Source organism: Alexandromys fortis, unplaced genomic scaffold (assembly GCF_014885135.2).
Source record: "Alexandromys fortis isolate MF-2015 unplaced genomic scaffold, M_Fortis_MF-2015_v1.1 scaffold_112, whole genome shotgun sequence".
Taxonomy (NCBI): domain Eukaryota; kingdom Metazoa; phylum Chordata; class Mammalia; order Rodentia; family Cricetidae; genus Alexandromys; species Alexandromys fortis.
This window is the reverse complement of record NW_026068013.1, coordinates 4,795,361-4,802,823: the sequence shown is the minus strand read 5'-3', so window position 1 is coordinate 4,802,823 and position 7,463 is coordinate 4,795,361.

Sequence of the window (7,463 nt, the reverse complement as noted above, 5' to 3'; positions counted from 1 at the left end):
CTGTATTTAGCTCCTTCACAGTCAAAAAAATTTTAAAGAAAATACAATAATATATATAATCCAGACTCTGGGAATTTTTCATCTTTATGTGGCTTATTTTTCTTTACTCCTTTTAATCTATGACTATCTGTACTTGGTCTCTATAAATACTTTACCCCCCCCCCCTTTTTTTAAAGCATTAACTTTACTTTATGACTCTCTTGTTCTTCTCTCTTCCAAGCCCACATACATTTATCCAACACTGTGACCCATTTATAGGTCTTTTATGTCTGAATCTGTTCTATTGTGTATCTTTAATTCTTTACTGTCCAGGAGCACTTCTTAAAATGCTAAGCTCTTCTTAAAACTTAAGCTGCACCATTACTAGGTCAAATACGGTAAATCCATTACTAGGTCAAATATGGTAAATCACTGCTTGCTCCATCCAGCCCAGCATGGTGGAGCCACTTACACCTCTGACCCCCCCCCCCCACACACTATTGCCCCACTTCCAGGCACTCAGCTGGTCCACTTAGCCACCAAGGAAGCCATAGCACATTGCTCACAAGCCCCATCCAAATGCTCTGTCTTCCCAAAGAGCCAGAGGTGCACTGGCAGCACAGCCTAGGAAGCCTGCATTTCAAAACCACTGCCATTATTTTGCTGCTGCTGAGTCAGGAAAATCTCTTTTTAAGGAGCCTGTAGCACGATGCCAGCAAACAGCAAGGAGTTGTGTTAAACTGAATTTTTGTGTCTAGAATTCCTTTTCAAACTCTCTCAGGTTTTTAGTGGATTTAGCTAGCTCATGTTGGAGCACCAGTTGTTGCAGGGGGAGGACTGCTTATTCATCTCAGCTGCCCAGCTAGCTTAGCCCCAAAAGAACCATACAGAAATTATATTCACTAAAAATCTCCTTTTGTCATCTTATTGTTACTGCTAAAACTTCAAGAACATGTTGAAGAGATAAGGAGAGTGTGGACGCTCTTGTCTTGTTTCTGATTTTAGTGGAATTGCTTTGAGTTTCTCTCCATTTAATTTGATGTTGGCTGTCGGCCAGCTGTACCTTGTTTTTATTATATTTGGATATGTTCCTTGTATCCATGATCTCTCCAAGACCTGTATCATGAAGGGGTGTTGGATTTTGTCAAATGTTTTTTAAGTATCTAATGAAATTATCATATTTTTTTTCAGTTTATTTATATGATGGATTACACTGATAGATTTTTGGTGTGGGACAATGGTCTATATTCTGTCAAATATATTTTAAATAAATACTGACTGGCCAGTAGCAGGCAGGAGGTATAGGTGGGACAATCAGATAAGAAATGGAGGAGGATCAGTGAGAACAGTAGAATTCTGGGAAGAAGGAAGTCCTAGTCTGCAGTTGTGATACAGCCACAGAAGAAGCAAGATGTGACTGCCTCACCAAATAAGGTGCTGAGCCACATGGCTAACATAGACGAGAATAATGGGTTAATATAAGTTATACGAGTTAATAAGAAGCCTGAACTAATGGGCCAATCAGTTTATGATTACTGTAGACTTCTGTGTGATTTCTTTGGAACTTAAAGATTGAGGGAACCAGGAAGGACAGCAACCCTGACAACATATTTTCGTAAGTTGACCCAGCACTACATCTCTGGGATGAAGCCAACTTGATCATGGTGCATGATATTTTGATGTGTTCTTGGATTCGCTTTGCCAGTATTTATTAAGTATTTTTGCATCCATGTTCGTCAGGGAGATGGGTCTGTAATTCTCTTTCTGGTTGAGTCTTTGTGTTGTTTTGGTATCAGGGTAACTGTAGCCTCATAAAAAAGAGTTTGGCAATGTCTCTTCTCTTTCTATTATGTGGAACACATAGAGGAGTATAGGTATTAGCTCTTCTTGGAAGTTCTGATAGAATTCTGCACTAAAAGTATCTGGCCCTGGGTTTTTTTTTGGGGGGTGGTGGAGGTTTTTGACGACAACTTTTATTTCCTTGTAGTTTATAGTTTATTTAAATGGCTCTCCTGGTTTTGATTTAATTTTGGTATATGGTATCTATCTAAAAAATTGTCCATTTCTTTTACATTTTCCAATTTTGTGGAGTACAGGTTGTTGTAGTAAGACCTAATTATTCTCCAAATTTCCTCAGCATCTGTAGTTATCTTTCCCTTTACATTTCTGATTTTGTTAATTTGGATGTTTTCTCTGCCTTTTGATTAGTTTAGATAAAGGTTTGTCTATCTTGTTGATTTTATCAAAGAACCAACTCCTTGTTTTATTAATTTTTGGTATTGTTTTCTTTGGTAATTGTTTCTATATTGTTGATTTCAGCCCTCAGTTTGATTATTTCCTGTCTTCTACCCATTCTGGGTGAGTCTGCTTCATTTTGTTCTTTAGCTTTCAGCTGTGCTGTCAAGTTACTAATGTGAGCTTTCTCTATTTTCTTTATGTGGGCACTTAGTGCTATGAACTTTCCTCTTAGCACTGCTTTCATGGTGTCCCATAGGTTTCTATACGTTGTGCCTTCATTTTTGTTGAATTCAAGGACGTCTTCAATTTCTTTTTTTATTTCTTCCTTGACCTAGGGGTGATTCAGTAGTTCACTGTTCAATTTCCATGAGTTTGTAGGTTTTCTGAAAGTAGTATTGTTGTTAAATTCTAACTTTAATCCATGGTGATCTGATAAGACACGGGGTTAAACCAATTTTTTTTTTTTTAATCTGTGGAGATTTTCTTTGTTACTGAGTATGTGACCAATTTTAGAGAAGGTTGTAAGAGGTGCTGAGAGGAAGGTATATTCTTTTGTGTTTGAGTGGAATGTTCTACAGACATATGTTAAGTCCATTTGATTAATGACATATGTTAGTTCTTTTATTCCTCTGTTGAGTTTCTGTTTGGCTGACCTGTCCATTGGCGAGAATAGAGTGTTGAAGTTTCCTACTATTAGTGTGTGGGGTTTGATTTGTGATTTAAGTTTGAGTAATGTTTCTCTTACATATGTAGATGTTCTTGTATTAGGGGCATAGGTGTTCAGGATTGAGACTGCATCTTGAATTGTTCCTGTTATAAGTATAAATTGTCCTTCATCTCTTTTGACTGATTTCAGTTTGAAATCAATTTTGTTAGATATTAAGATAGCTACACCTGCTTATTTCTTAGGTCTATTTGATTGGAAAACCATTTCCCAACCCTTTACTTTGAGATAGTGTCTGTCTTTGAGGTTGAGGTGCATTTATTGTACACAGCAGAAGGCTGGATCCTGTTTCTGTATTATTCTCTTAGGCTGGGTCTTTTTTATAAGTGAATTGAGTCCATTGATATAAAGCAATATTAATGACCAGTGGTTGTTAATTCCAGTTATTTTTTGGTAGTAGTGTTTGTGTGTTTCCCTTCTTTGGGTTATACTGATCGGTAGTTATTAGATGCCTATGTTTTTGTGGGTGCAGTTAGCTTCCTTGGATTAGGGTTTTACTTCTAGTACTTTCTGTAAGGCTGGGTTTGTGGATATGTATTGTTTAAATCTGTTTTTGTTATGGAATATCTTGTTTCCTCCATTGATGGTGAATGAAAGCTTTGCTGGGTATAGTAGTCTGGGCTTGCATCCGTGGTCTCTTAGTGTCTACAGCACATCTATCCAGGACCTTCTGATTTTCAGGGTTTCCATTGAGAAGTTGGCCATATTCTGATAGGTTTACCTTTATATATTACTCGACCTTTTTCCTTTGCAGTTCTTAATATTCTTTCTTTATTCTGTATGTTTTGTGTTTTGATTATTATATGGTGGGGGATTTTTTTTTTTTTTGATTTAGTCTATTTGGTGTTCTATAATCTTCTTGTACCTTCATAGGGATATTCTTCTTTAGGTAGGAAAAGTTTTCTTCTATGATTTTGTTTAATATATTTTCTGTGCCTTTTAGCTGGAGTTCTTCTTCTACCCCCTTTATTCTTAGGTTTGGTCTTTTCATGGTGTCCCAGATTTCCTGGATGTTTTGTGTTAAGAATTTGTTGGATTTAATGTTTTCTTTGACAAATGAGTCTATTTCCTCTATAGTATCTTCAGCACCTGAGATTCTTTCTTCCATCTCTTGTATTCTGTTGGTTATATTTGTCTCTGTACTTTGTTTACCCTATTGCTTTTTCTTGATTTTCTTGAGTTTCTTTGAGGGATTTATTAATTTCTTTCATTTTTTTGTTTGTCTTCTCCTCCATTTCTTTAAGAGAGTTTTTCATTTCCTCTTTAAATGTTTCTATTATTTTCATAAGGTTACCTTTAAAGTGGTTTTCTTCTGTTTCTTCTGGTTTAGGATGATCAAGTCTTCCTGTTGTGTGACTGCTGGGTTCTGGTGTTTAAATGCTGCTTTTTAGGTTTTTGGAGGAATGCTTACATTGGTGCTACCCATCTCTTCCTTCAAATGAGGTTAGCAGTGTCTTTGCATGTTGGTCCAATCCTTGCTATGGCTGTTTGAGTGTTTGGGAGTTTTTCTTGGTCTGCTCTGTACTGTCAATGTCTGTCTCAGAATGTCTCTGAGGTCTCTTTAATCCTGCTCTTGTGGTCTTCTCTCCTTGTTTGCTCTCTTGGTGCTCTCTCTTAATCCTCTATCATAGTAAGGTGTTGGTCCCTCTTAAGTCACTTTGGTATTGGAGCAAACTGTGTTTCAGACTTCTACCAAGGTTGCAGGAGGATAGGTAGGTTTTGAGGTGGGGTATAGCTAGTAGTTTGGATGGTGGCTGAATGGGTTTGGGTTTGGGGGGATCCTACCTGCAGGAAACTCCCAGCTTGCTGCCTAGAAACTTGCCAGCAACTGCCAAGGGAGTTGGGGGAGGGGCCCAGAGTCTTCTTTCACCGGGGAAGTCCTTGAGAGTGGAGGCTGGATAGGTTTGGGTTTGGGGGGATTCTTTCTTCTTTCTATTGCAACAGTTACAGAATATCTTCTCACTTCCTGACAACTGTTTGCTCATGAGATCCAAAGGCAGCTTATAACTTCTTCAGACAAAGGAACCTAGAAATGTGCTGTCATCCACTCTTACTTGTCCTTAACCTGTGTTGTATTTTTCCAGGCATGACACTGATAGCACATGAAGGGGCCAGCGGACTTGTTATGATTCTGGGTTTGCTCTGCTATGCAGTGAGCTGCTAGGGAGTTTGCACAAGGAGAGCCAGCATCCATGGCTTTTTACTGCTTGTGTTTTTTCCACCTGGCATAGTTGGCAGGACATGGCCCTTGGCTTCCAGACACACCTTCCTTCTTTCTTTGGATAAATATCTATAAATTTTGTTGCCAAAATTTTCTCAACCAACCTTGAGCTTTAATTAAATGTAGACAAGTTTTCATTTTCATTTGGGTGGAGATTCAAGAAACTCATTGCTCTCTGGATTTTCACCATGGCAGAAGAAGCTGGATCTATGATACTCGGGTAGTTGAACAATTCAGCACTATGCTCCATGTGCTGTAGTACTCAGAGTCATGTGGGTCTGGGTATGACATTCCAACAGCATAGCCTTGACCAAAATTTGCAGCTGTATCATCTGAGGAGCAGGCATTTCCAAGATTCAGTTGCTTTTAAAAACTGGTGTCTGTGGAATGTGTTTCTATCATTATATCATCTTCCTTGAGTTCACTGTTCCCGTTAGAGGTTTAAAATGCACAGATTTTTAGGTGAAAATAACAGACCATGTCTGAGTTTATTTTTTTATATTTAGGACACAGCAGTGTCTCCATACTTGTAATCTTGCTGCAAAACCAACTGCCCCTCCTTCTCTTCTTTGACCTTCCCTCTTCCTCCTTTTTTTTTCACCAAGAAAATATCTCTTAGAATATCAGAACTTGAAAAATAAGACTTGAGGACAATCCACCATGGTGTGCTCTTGTCTCCTCCATTTTGAATCTTCTGCCACCTGATTGCTTCCTGCAGTAGGTGTTTTTGACCACTTATAAAACCTCTATTTTCACTGTGTCACAGCATGGCCCAGTGCCTCCGTTCCTCATCTTTTCCTAGTTAACATGTTTGTTATTTATCTGATTGCCTTATGTTTTGGGGCTATGTTTTAAAAGCAGATAAGCTCAACTACTGCTGACTGGGGGACCAGCTTTCAGCAGCACAGAGCTTTGACAGGAATCAATAGGGTCGGCAAGGCTAAATTTTTCTATCTGAGGGGGTGCTAGGGAAAAAGGCACTCAAAAACTCTATTGATGGTTTCTTTATTTATTCCCCTCTCTTTATTTCTCTCTTCTCTTTATTATATCTCCCCTATATCATGTTGTTTTACAGCTTTTTTTTTTTACCCCAACAGAACCTCCCAGGTAGTACAAAAGTCAAAACACTTGAAATCTATTTTTTTCAAGTAAATGATTATAGGTAAAAACATGTTTTTCATCTCACTCACATGGTTAAACATTTTATGTATTACAGGCAAAAACCAAGTTAGCTCAAGAACCCACATACATTCATACCCAAGCAACTTGTTATAGATTAACTTAGTGGTAAGCAAGGTGTTTTTGTCAGGTCTTTTCCTGGCAGGCTGCATTTTGCAGTTACAAAGAAAGGGTTCATTACTTTACTACTTGTCTTTAAAGGCCATATTATGAAGGGGCTTAAAGAAACATAAAGTTTTATATATAAAAAAGAATCAGTTAGCTCTACTTTAAATCTTTAGGGTATATATCCATTCATTAATAGTTTTTTACATCAGGAGATTGAGGGCAAAAATGATTATATGGAATTAACAATGACCTTTGGTCATCAGTTAAACATAGAAAGGAGAGTACAACACTCAGTAACAACTGGGCTGCTTTGTTCTTGTTCCCTGACCTTAAGCAGTTCCACATTCAACTCTGTGACTTTCTAAAACTTTAGACTCTCTTCTTGGGTTTTTCACCTCAAAGTTATTTAACAAAAAAAGTTAGTCTAATTTTGTTATTTTCAAATCTTTGTTTCAGCTGTGATGCACTCTGAGACCTGTGCACATCTCCCAACATTAAGGTTAAAAGAATTTAAGCTACCTGGGCTATTGGGACTCAAATGTTCGTCATTAACTTGAGTTACAATTCATGCAGCTTCTTAGGTGAGACTCACAGACTCTGGATGTGATACAAATCCTTGTATTTATTTTTATTCATCAAAGCTCTGTATAAACTATCATTATTATTATAAAATCTGACAGTGCAGCTTAGGGAGGGGTCATGTAAAGGCACGGTAGAAGCAAAAGACATTCCAGGGTTTGTAAACCTGTGTCCCTGCCTAAACGAGATTGGCCCATCAGAGGATTCTCTTCTGCTAAGCTAATACCTGGAACTTCAATTGTAACTTGCTGCTCCTCTGGCATGTCCAACAGCACTCAACTATTTTGAATTTTTATTAGTGAATAGATAATGACACTGTTATTAATAAAATGATTTCCAGTTATCATGAGTGAGATCTCAATGGGATGGAAGCAAAAAATTCCTCCCAATGTTTGAAGAAAAATGAGGAAATATAGTTTATTCTTTTCAAAATTA